We start from the raw sequence: 11,955 nt of genomic DNA on the forward strand, positions 1-11,955 counted from the left end.
ACTTTCCAGAAAATCACTCTTGAGAAAGATATGCGACCGTTTTGCGCCTAATGTTTTCGCATTTAGTACGCGGGGACGTTCAGTCACTACTCGCAGATGGTAGTAGCCAAGGCTGAAGACTGGGAGGGGGTGGGTTCGAATCCTACCACCGGCTGTGCTGTCTGAGGTTTTCCCTGGGTTTTCCGAAGGCTTTCCAGACGAATGTCGGCACAGTTCCCCTTGAAGTCGGCCCAGGACGCACACTAACCCCCCTGTCCCCCTCTCCTTCCTGCTGTCCTCTCTCCATCTGTCCACGTCTGTACGCCGCTCATAGCCACAGTTGCTTCGCTGCGCTAACACGCAATAAAAAAATACACTAATCGCAGACAACGATGGTTAGTCTCCATGGCTTTGTCGCTGCGCCAGAAACCTCCCAATCAATCAGTCAATCAGTCTCCATGGCTACGGCCGCTGAAAGCTCGTTCCTGACTGGCTACCGCCGTTGAAAACACGATCCTGATTGGCTGACTCTTAGTTGTTACGTCACGTCGACGAGTAAGCAGGCTTTCTTTATCTTGGTGGTGTTGCATCTGAGCAAGACTTCCCGACGCCGTCCGCTGGTTTTTCGTCGCATGGAGTTTGTGCCGGTGAACAACTGGTGGCGGAACGCGCGTGGCAGTCTGCCGCGCGGACTAAGTTAAAAAAAATTCGCTCCATGGAGGTTGACCTTAGAACCGCTAGATTTCTGGCTCTCATGTTCGGATGGCAACGGTCACGTGATCCAGCGCGGGCGCCAGACTAGCAATTTCAGAGCGCTAGGCCGTGTCGCCACGAAATGACCCCAATAATTCGCCAGTAGTTCGCATAGAGTCATGTGTCACCGTTTGGTGGTGACAAAATTTGATAAAGTGCTCGTTTTGATAGGCTAAATGGCAATGTTAGCATTTTTGTTTTGCAAATGGTAGTTTTGAATCCAAACTATAGTTAGTGCTTACCCATGAGCATGAACTTAACGATGGCATAATTTCCGTTTGCAGCTACTCAGGCAACCAGCTGTGCTAGTGGAAAGTATTTTTATTTCCTGATTTATTTGTCCTTGCATCTCGGTATACTATGAAAAAGAAGGGCAGCAATTCATTTTCTTGTTTAAAAATAATGCTTCTAGACACTAAACTTCATTGATATTTCTTGCTTTTGTCTTTGCATTTCCAGTCGAGTGCTTGATGGGAAAGTGTACAAGTACTCAGTGTTAAGCAAAGACGAAGGGCGTATAGCGCGCCCTGTTGTTTTGGGGGGTTGTCGAGTAAACGTTTGAGCTTCATCGAGTCCGGTTTGTCTCCTCCCATTTCGGTACATTATTTTGGTGCCGAAACCCGTGCAGGTTTCGCCTCTCGTTACCCGAGAACCATCCCCCCTCTCGTCATTTTCTCAACATGCTCCCCGGCCGGCGTTGTGATGATGCGCCTCCGAAAACTCCACAGATCCCACCATACTTCGCTTCGTGCTTCAACCAGCCTAGTGGGGACCTCCTGCTGGAAATTCGACAGCGTCTTCATGGGCGCCCTCGCAACGGAGCCATTAACGTCAGAGTCTTAGAAAGACGTCGCTCGGCCCAAGTTTCCCACACGTCCAGTACGCCTCACACAGTGGACGTACCCGTCAATGCTCTGAAGCCGGTCGTAACTGACGACATAACGCAAATCCTTGATGTCGAGTCCACGGGCTGCTCCTGCAGCTGCCACTACGATATGGCACCCCTGGGACAAAGAAGGTACTGTCTTGTGGATAGTCGTAGCCGTACTCGTTGGCCACATTCGCAAACTGAATTGTTGGTTCACGTGTCGAAGACAAGACAACAGCCATGTGGGCCCGAACTACGCGGTCCGATGGTTTCTCAAGGTTAGGGTCCTCCAGCGAGCTGTGCGGGTTCGGCATTGTAAAGGCAGACTTTTTCACATACTCTGTCTGGGCGAACGTCATGAAGCCTCTGCCAGCGAGCGCGATAATGATGGCCGATTTCTGAAAAACAGTTGACATGGTGCGCCTTGCACGTCGCAGGTCGCCGCTCTTGAGGAGGTCGCACAGCCCAATCTCACAGAAAGGAGCGAACAGCACACGGAGTTCTGAATCGCTGGCTTTAACGGGAATAGTGTCGTACTTGTCGATGCTCATGCTAGGCGAGACCGTAGAGACGCGAAAGTCCTTACCCGTTGGCAGGGCAGGAGCAATATATGGGGTCTCCACCGTCTTACCATCGGGCCCCATTCGTGGTATGGGTTCAGTGGTGCAATCTCTTGCCTTATGTCCTCCTTGCTGGCACTTGAAGCAGTCCTTTGGAGTGTCAATCCTCTCAGGTATTCCCTCCAGAATCTCTCTCATCAGAACTGCCTCCTACCTCAGAAGCAGCATTAGGGCAATTCAGACGGTCTGTGGACCTACCGCAGTCTACGAGAGGAGTGAGGTAAGGAGGAGGGTCCTGCGCAATGAAGCGGCCAACTTTGAAAACAGCAATGATGTAGTCTTGATACTCTGAGGTCTCCAGGAACTCCTGTTCGAAGACCTCGCCGTCGATTATTCCTGAATGGCGTCGTCGAGGTCCTTGAGTTCCTTGGACTCGTATTCCAGTCGATGAGTGATATTCACGACGTCACCGAGTGCTGCATCACCGGTGGCCTATAGCGCCTCTGACGCGGTGATGAGACGGATGATTGCTGATCATAGGATGCCACGGGCCTGCCGAAGACAATCCATCGGCTACGAAACGTGGCGGTCAGGCGACAATGGCTGAGTTGTCCTCCGAAAATGACGAGAGCGGGTAGTATCCCGGGTGAACAGAGGTGAAACTATCCCCGGGTAACGAGAGCGGAAACTTCGTCCCGGGTTTCGGCACCAAAATGTTACAATATGGAAGTAAACAACCGCGCTGCCCGACGTCCAGACGTTCATTCAACAACAACACCAAAAACAGAATAGGGAGCGCTATACGCCCTTCTTCGTCTTTCCTCAACACTCAGAAAAACACTTAAAGCAGCACTTGGCACTTCAAGTACTGCCCATCACTGCCGGTGACACATATTTCACGAACATGTTGAGGACTGTCGTCATCACTGCTTTCATTCTTGTTGTTATCCTTTCACGATTGCAAGAAGGCAGTGTCATCAATTCGCTCAGAGACGTGTTCGCAGCCAGCATTTGAAATGCACTCCGCGGCAGCTGACTTCGGAAGTGACGGGTCCAAGATGCGTAGTTACCTCAGCAGTTCTGCAAGAGGTATACCGTCGTCAGAGATGAAACACGCGTCTTCATCCTTGGTAACTGAAAGGATACCGCGGTGGTGCCCCCAGAAGTTGCTTGTTGTTACCGGGGTCCACCGCTGGGCTGAACGTTCTTGTGCACCAAGAAGGGCCAACGGTCTGCTTTTAACCTGCCGTGGTATAACTATGTATAGTGACGTAGCAGCGGTGATACCGTTATATGTTTTGGCTGGGAGGTACTCCACCCGAAAGTTCGTGAACGTGTCAATGCGGAGCTCGTGGCATCCTGCATTGTAGGCTAGAAGTATTGCTTCTTGTCAAATCATCGCTGCGTCTCCAGAGATATTTCAGACGTCATACAAAACATGACATAGTAGTAACAGCGCATGACAGGTGAGAATTTATTTCTGAAATCTCTCGGACTCAGTCCCTGTGATTACTGGATTGCACTTGTATGAACATATGGTGTATACTGGCTACAGTCGTGACGCAGCCCACATACGTGAGGCCAACAACGGCAAGCCGGTTCGTCACCACCACCACCACCGTGTATACTGATTACGGGTGCGAACGCTACCGTTACGCTAGTACACGGAAACATGGCGAACCCAATGACGTATTCTAATTCATTCTATTCTAATACGGCGCAGCTTTGACCGCTTTTCGCGTTGTAATTAATTTGCCGTGTAGCTACGACAACAGCCGATAACAGTGCATAGTGGTGTCATTGAGATACTGTCCACCACAGCTGACCACACGATACATTGTATTGCGCTTCAGTTCTGTATTTCCTTCCCTTCATAGCACCACCATCTTCATTGTCTTGAACAAGGGATTCGTACGTTTTGCATTATAACTTTGCAGTACGATGCTCAATTCCTTTAGCAGGATCGAATGCCCTTCGAAGTTTTATATGTAGACAACACAATTTTCCATCTGCATTGAGTAGTTGCTGAGCATGGCATGCCGGCGTAGACTTTGACAGGGTGACACTCTGTACATACACGATTTAGTCGTCTGTGTGGACACAACGTCGGACGCCGTAACACTGTACGAGGAGACGCTGGCATGAATGTCAAGAAATGGGGAACCAGCGTCGAGAACCTTCTACGACAAATGTTTAAAGATGGAAACTCATCAATCGAAACGGGGCAAACCCACACAAGAAGGTACTCTGATTGCTGTGGGACCGATTTCGACGTCCTCCGGTGCCTGTTCTCAAGTACTGGATATTCTGCCGGGATATCTATTGAGTCAGTGTGGAAGGAATGGTGTGCAGGTGTCGCCAAACTGGAATAACTATTCATTCCTAGACTAATAAAGGTACCAACGACGAAGCGACGAAGAGATGTACATCTTTGCAGACGCCAATCATAACGACTTTTGGATGGCAGTCTACATAGAGATGTTACCGGGGTATTGTTGCTCCAGCATGAAGTTCCTCGTCAGCAAGTGCAGGGTTGCCCTCCTTATAAGCGTCCGACTTGACATCGACTTGAACTTCTGACTGCTCTTCTTGCGGCCTGCCTGTACCGTTTTGTGTGCGCAGCGTTAAAGGTAGTTTCACCCAGGGGCGGATCTGGAGGGAGGGGGGCGGGGTCCGGTTACATTCGAGTTAAAGCGCGGGTCCTGCGCTACGTACATAACTCAAGTCATGTGGACCGTAAACAAACAAGTACGCTCAGAGCGGATGAGGTAATAATGGCGGAGAAGTTCTGGATTAAGGCAACGCAGACAAGATTCTTGTCCATGAAATCACCCTATCTGGAGACTTTTCGCTAGTACAAGCAAAGCGACGGAATCCTTCGACTTCAAGGTCGGTTTCAGTATTCAAAACAGACACCGTCTGTCAAGCATCCCGTATTGTTGCAACCAGCCTCAGAAGCCACACGGCTCACAATTCTCAGAGACCACCTGCGGATGTCCCATGCTGGGGTACAAGAAACACTGCATCATCTAAGGGAGGATTACTGGATAATCAAATGTCGACAATCCGTGAAGTATGATATCCAGCGCTGTCTCTTCTGTCGCTGTCTGAGGGCGCGTCCATGCACACAACAAGAAGCACCTCTACCTGAAGGTAGTACCTTGTAGAAGACATGACCCTGGGTTTGGGGTAAAGACGCGGACGACACACGAAGTGGACAGGACGAGACTCACGAGACTTTCCTTTCGAAGTTGTGGGCGTGGAGTTTGCTGTTAAATTGTACTACAAAACGAAAGACATCAAAAGGCTCATGTACCCTTATTTACCTGCACAACTACCAGAGCCATCCATCTTGAGTTGGTCACCGATCAGTTGTACGGTACCTTCCTCATGACCGTCAAACGATTTGTTGCGCGAAGGTGTATGCCAAGGAAAGTTTATTCAGAGAACTTCCTAACGGTGAAGAGGGTTGTTCGAAGTTGATCCCCGCTATGATGTCCAATAAGTTCGAAGCTGTACAGAAGTACGTAGCGCAAGCTCGAATCATGTGGGTGTTCATCGCAGAACGTGCAGTCTGGAAACGAATGGTGCGCACAGTGAAGGAATCCTTAAAAAGAACATTACGTCGGAGTAAGCTGGACTTCCAGCAGTTGTAAGAGTGTTGAGAGAGGTAGAGGCAATTGTGAATTCAAGACCGTTGGCACAATTATCAGAAGATCCAAACGATACACAGGTTCTATGTCCATCGCATCTATTAGTAGGGTAGAGACTTACTGCGTTGCCGCCCATAAGAATGCGACAGACAACACATACGTACATCGGACCGGCTCAGATCTTTCGAGCAAGAGAAAAACTTAACTCTTACTGGAAGCAGTAGTCGTGGGATTACCTACAACAGTTATGGTCAGAAAATCTTAGCCGGCAGGCAACTTCGAGCAACACTCAACGCTTGTGTTACTCGCAGATCAGCGGCAGCCTATAGGATGTTTTGGAAGCTTGCACGGGTGGTGCAGGTACATACTGGCGGCGATGGTCTAGTCCGTTCATGCACGCTTAGGACTTCCAGTGGCACATTAATCGGACAGCCTATTCAGCTACGCCATCGTGTTGACTTCGTTGTCGCTATTGTCACTGCGCTCCCAATCATCATCACCATCGTTTTGAAGTGTAGCTATGACCAAGTGTCGCTATGACGAGTCATAGGGGGGGGGGGGATGTTAGGGAAGACGATAGTGGTCATCGCGCTTTGAGAGAGGGACGACGTTGCATCGGTGGAGTGCTAACTTTGTATCCAAATGCCTTTTTATTTCTCAATATTACTACTTCCCTTATTAGGAATTTGGTTACGCTGACGGAAGGTTTCTTGATGCTCTCGCCACAAGGCCTAGTAAGTACAAACTTGACCCAGCCCGATGCAGTGTTCAGCTGAGAAACGGAGCATGACAAGTAAAATGGCATGACTTTCCTCATCATGGAACAAAGCTACCGTATTCTAATAAGTGGTCATTCTGAATAACCGTCAGAGAGTATTCGTTAGTTGGAACACGGTTTTCGCCGACCTGCTCGCGTTTCAATTTCTCCCTGGAGGGAGCTAAAGGACCGAATTTACCAATGATATCTGCTACAGAAATTGTAGACAAGTTTCGAAAGTGAGTGTTATATGTAAAAAGATTAAACGAATAACACACTTGAAAATCGCATTGTGCATCGTGGAGGGTGCAACGTTCTGAACTTGATTTCATGCTGACGCTGCATATGTAGGCACGGAGTTGTTCGGGGTCTACTGGATGGCATCTAAAACGTGACCGCCTGACGAGTACCTGGTGGAAGAGGACTGGATATCTGGATGTTCAGCAGGTGCTTCTTTGGTCACATTGGAATCTGGACCCAGGATGGAATTGCGCGAAGTTGACCGCCAAATGGTGAAGCTCGTAGTCCGAGTGGACTAATATTGGCGAGCCCTGACCTTCCGATGGAACGTCAGATATGTTGCGTTCATCCCGGTGGTCACAGTCTACGCTCCATCTGCATAGGTGGGACTCAGTCAGATGATCTGGGACCTAATGCCCCGTTCACTGTGGCACTTGGTCACGAGCGACTGTACAGGATTACACAGAGTACTCATTGGAATCCTGGCGGAAGTATTCTTCTTCTTCTTCTTCTACCAATGAGATAATGGCCGTGAGCCACTAAGGGAGATTGGCCAGGACAAAAGGGGCGTGAGATGTTTGTTTATGTCTGTGCAGTAATGATGGGGACTAAGGCCAAGTCGGATCCAAGTATCTTATGACATATATGACATGTGATGACTAAAGCAGGAACTGGATATGCACGTATGTAGGAATATGCGTATGGCGACTATGCAGGGCCAAAAGGATGACTGTATGAATGTGTGTGTACGTGAAAGTGTATGAGTGTAGGAAGGAAGTGCCTAGAAGCGGTTGGAGAGCACGATGTAGGATGCAAGACCCGCTACCACAGCCCTATGACAGAACGCAGTGTGTGATGCTCCGAGAGACAATACTGACGCCAATGAGAGTGGGGCTCCTAACAAGCGTAAGGGTGTCCAGATATACCTGCGGCGCAATTGTCTGAGCTGAGAGCAGGTTAGCAAGAAGTGTTCAGTTGTTTCATCCTGGCCACAGTGGGAGCAAGCAGGGGACAAAGACCGTCCAGCACGGTGGAGGTAAAAATTTAGCGGCAGCGCCAGGCATCGAGCTCTCGTCACCAGTACTTCTGTCTGCCTTGAGCTGCAGAGGTTAGGGTTCCACGAAAAGACGAGGTGTTCATATGGCGGGCGTGGGGGGGGGGGGGCAGCTCGAGACAGACTTGTGAGCCGTCTGTACCTGGCAACAGAAGTGCGAGCAAGTACTGGGAGGAGAGGAAGAATCTCTCCGGAGAGGGACATTTTAGCGAGGGTGTCAGCGGTTTCGTTAAGGGTGAGTCCGCAGTGGCCAGGAATCCACGTGATTATGACGTTGCGAATATGAGGTGGGGCAAGCCGAGCCAAGATGGATACCAATGACTCTGAGGACGCCCGGAAGCCTGAGGGCGACGCCAAGGCTGAAATGACAGATAGGGAGTCCGACAGCAGGATAACTTGTTCGAAGGCGGGAGGAACCCTCCTAAGGGCAAGGGTCATAGCTAAGAACTCGCTGTCAAAGGGTGGGGTAAAGTCAGGGAGGCGAACCGGAAACTGGAAATCAAGTTGTGGGAAGTACAAGCCAGCTCCAGTGCGCTCCGCAGAAACCGACGCGTCCGTTGCAACAATCAAGTACTGCGCGTAGCGATTTAGGTGGTCCGTTAATGTCCTCTGTAGAGTGGTCAGTGGAAGCCGCTTGGCATCCGCATGAAATATCTCGGAGACTTGAATGAAGGCGGCATCCCGGTGAGGACCAAGTACACATACATCGGCCAAAGAGATCCTGAGTGGCGCGAGGAGCTGTTCGGCGAAAAGCAGCTGTGGTGTATTCCTACGGTGCCAACGACGTGTTAGCCAAAGCCGAGTGTCCCTCATCGACTCGTTATTCTCCAACGCAATCGGGTGTTGTCTTTGCGAGAGGTAGCAACAGATAGTAAGAGACCGAAAGCGTTCTTTCAGCGAAGGTAGACGGGCTTCAGAGAGGAGTGCGTCGTTTGCCGTATATTTAGGGAGACCTAAACAGAGCCGCAATGCCCGCCTCTCTAAGATGTAGTGTTTACTCAAGCGCCAGTCAGGCAGAGAAGAAAACAGAACACAGCCGAACTCTAATATAGGTCGGATGTACAGTTTATATATATATAGGAGGGCAGCCCTGCGCATACCAATGCGAGGGCTGCAGCAACGATGAAGTATGCAGAGAGCTTTCGACGCCTTAGCGCTCAGGTAGTCGATGTGTTGGGACCAGCACAGAGCCTCATCATACCACACACCCAGGTATTTAAGCTGGCTCACCTGACGGACAGACTGGAGCCCCACCATGAGATCAATAGAGATGGCCGCATCCAGCGGGAAGACGAGAATAGCAGACTTAGCCACATTGAGCGACAGATGGACAGAGTCTAGCCACGTGGACAAGGTGTTCATATAGGCTTGCAGCTTCGCATACAGCTCTGGCAAAGATGGTGCCGAAGCGAAGAACGCGATGTCGTCGGCATACGTTACAGTGAGGACTTCTGGGTCACAAGGGAGAGAGCTCATGAGAATGTTAAACAGTATGGGGGACAGGACCGAGCCCTGGGGGACACCTTTACTCTGGGGGTACGCTGAGGAGACAAATCGGCCGTCTGAACAGAAAAAGGTGCGACCCGAGAGAAAGTTCGCAATCCAAGTGAGCAGATACGGGGGGGTGGCGGTGTCTAGCAGCCTCTGGAGGAGCACAGCATGTATGACACTGTCATATGCTTTGGCGATGTCCAGGGCAACAAGTGCTGAAAGGTGTCTCATCTCCTTTGCAAGGCGAATCTGGCTCTCAATGTTCGTATGGGCGAGCCATATCGAGCAATGAGGGCGAAAGTCTATCTGGTGGGCAGCGAGAATGCCACGGGATACCACATGGGAGAGAAGTCGCCGATTGATGATACGTTCAACGGTCTTACAGAGCACAGATGTTAAGGCGATAGGCCTAATATTGTCTAGCGTAAGGCCATTGGAAGGGGCTTTCTTAACGATGACAATGCGCGCCACCTTCCAGGTAGCGGGAATCCATGCATATTGAAGAGATGTATTCACAAGATTCAGTAAAGCCGGCCGGTGGTTGGCCCACAGAGATTTCACTGTGGCAGCAGAAATTCCATCAGGTCCAGGGGCTGTTCCGGGCAAGGACTGCACCACAAATTCCAATTCATCGGCAGAGACATCGTGATAGCCCACACAAGAAAAGGGAGGGGCTGATCCGAGGGGCATCGCGTCGAAAAAACGCAATGAGAGACCCTTGGCAATTTCTTCAAGGCGCGCCTTAAAATCCGTGTCCGAGAGGACAGTGAGATCTGTGGAGACGGCAGACGAAGAGGAGCGAAGCAATGCAATATGCCTATGAAGCGCTTTCCTACGGTTCGGTGCAGAAAGGAAGGTGTTGCGTCCAGAGTAAAACTCACGCTTTGCTGTAGCAACAGACCGCTTGAAGAGAGCTTTACAAAACTGGTAGTTCTTCCAGTTCACATAGCAGGTGTTGGCAAGCACTTTCTTCCATGCCGCCTTGCGGCGCCTATACGCTCTTGCACAGTCGTCGTTCCACCAAGGCGCACAAGGGGATGTAGTCCGCTTCGTAACGCAGAAGGAGGACTGCTGCAAGGACTGGGCGACGGAGGACAGTGTGTGAGATGCCCAGCCTACCGAAGAAAGGCTATCACATTGGGCCAAAAGAGCATCCAGCTTCTGACTCTGTAGTCGGCGGTTATTGAGGATCCGAGAGGAGGAGTTACGCGTGGCAGAGCAGGGGACCACGAATAGTATGGGGAGGTGGTCGCTGTTGGTAGATGAATCAATGGTCTTCCACGACGACATCTTGGATTGAGAGGAACACAAAGAAAGATCAATAGCAGATCGCGCCAGCCCACGGAGGAAGGTAGAAGAGCCATCATTAGCCACGCACAAATTCCGCTTACAAACCCAATTCCACAAGTCATGACCACGCGCATCTGTCTTAGATCCCCACATAACATGGTGAGAGTTGAAGTCACCACCTACAATAACCCTCCCAGATGCCTGAGTGACGGCAGAGTCAATAGAGCAGTCTGATAAGAACCCCCGAGGGTAATAAGCGTTAATGACAGACAGGGCGTCAAGTGGCAAGGACAAGTGGACCCCGAGAACTTCGCAGTCCGGCGACGTATGTGTGAAAAAAAACAGAAGACGAATGAACCAAAGCAGTAGAAATAAGAGTCAACAGGCCACCACCCTTACCCGCTGGCCTGTCTAAGCGGTAAGAATGAAAACCACAAAGAGAGAAAGCACGGTCAGGGGTTAACCACGTTTCCTGGAGGAGAATCACGTCGGGAGAATAGGAAGAGACTAAGGCGGTAAGATCAGGAAGGGAAGCAAAAACGGAGTAGCAATTCCACTGAAGCACTTTAACACTATCCATCACAGAGTATGGAGCTTGCTATAACATCTGCAAGGACATCATTGTTCACATTCGGACGGCCACCCTTTCTGTTCCGCTTTCCTAGAGGGCTTTCAGACCCAGACCCAGACCCAGTCTTAGAGGGAGAGGCACCGCGTTTAGAGAGAGCGGAAGTTGGAGTCATTTCAGTGTCTGTGTCAGGGGAAGGACAAACAGAGATAGGCGTACAGGCTACCGGGGAGGGGCGATGTGGAGGAGATGGGCGCACTGTTGAAGGCGTTTGAATCTGCTCGCCCTCAGTGGCCGACGGCGTAACAATGGGAGCAGCACGCGTCACGGACGAGACTACAGTTGAGACTACATCCTGCAAAGCAGCAGACAAGGAGGCCAGGAGAGTGTTGATGGAGGAAATTTCATCTCTCAGTTTGGCAACAGCATTATCAACGGCAGAGTTAATCATTTTTTCCAGTCTGTCGGAAGCAGGACCTGTAGTCTGAGCCATGGTAGCGTAGGAGTTGCCACGGCTCTTCAAGATAGCAGCAGCGTCGCTGCGACAGCAGTGGCGAGAATCCATGACCTCCAACACGGAAGCCTCCAGCCGGAAGTATTAGTGGCGGCAGTGGAAGGTAGCTTCTTCTTCTTCTTCCTCATAGATGCTGGCCGTGATCCACAAATGGAGATAGGCTGTTTCTTCTTCTTCTTCGTCCCCAGAACAGTTGCCGTTTGTGGCAGTAGCGTGTCTTCCTTGTCT

General features: G+C 50.5%; 1 long non-coding RNA gene across 1 annotated transcript; it reads right to left on the reverse strand.

The window, feature by feature from the left end:
* Nucleotides 1-5,580: 5,580 nt before the first annotated feature.
* LOC135398957 (uncharacterized) lies at nucleotides 5,581-7,300 on the reverse strand. Its single transcript, XR_010424159.1, has 2 exons — nucleotides 6,981-7,300; nucleotides 5,581-5,734 (listed from the first exon to the last, which is right to left on the reverse strand). It is a non-coding gene; the product is annotated as an uncharacterized LOC135398957 (long non-coding RNA).
* Between the last annotated feature and the right edge of the window lie 4,655 nt (nucleotides 7,301-11,955).

This window comes from Ornithodoros turicata, chromosome 1 (assembly GCF_037126465.1).
Source record: "Ornithodoros turicata isolate Travis chromosome 1, ASM3712646v1, whole genome shotgun sequence".
NCBI lineage: Eukaryota > Metazoa > Arthropoda > Arachnida > Ixodida > Argasidae > Ornithodoros > Ornithodoros turicata.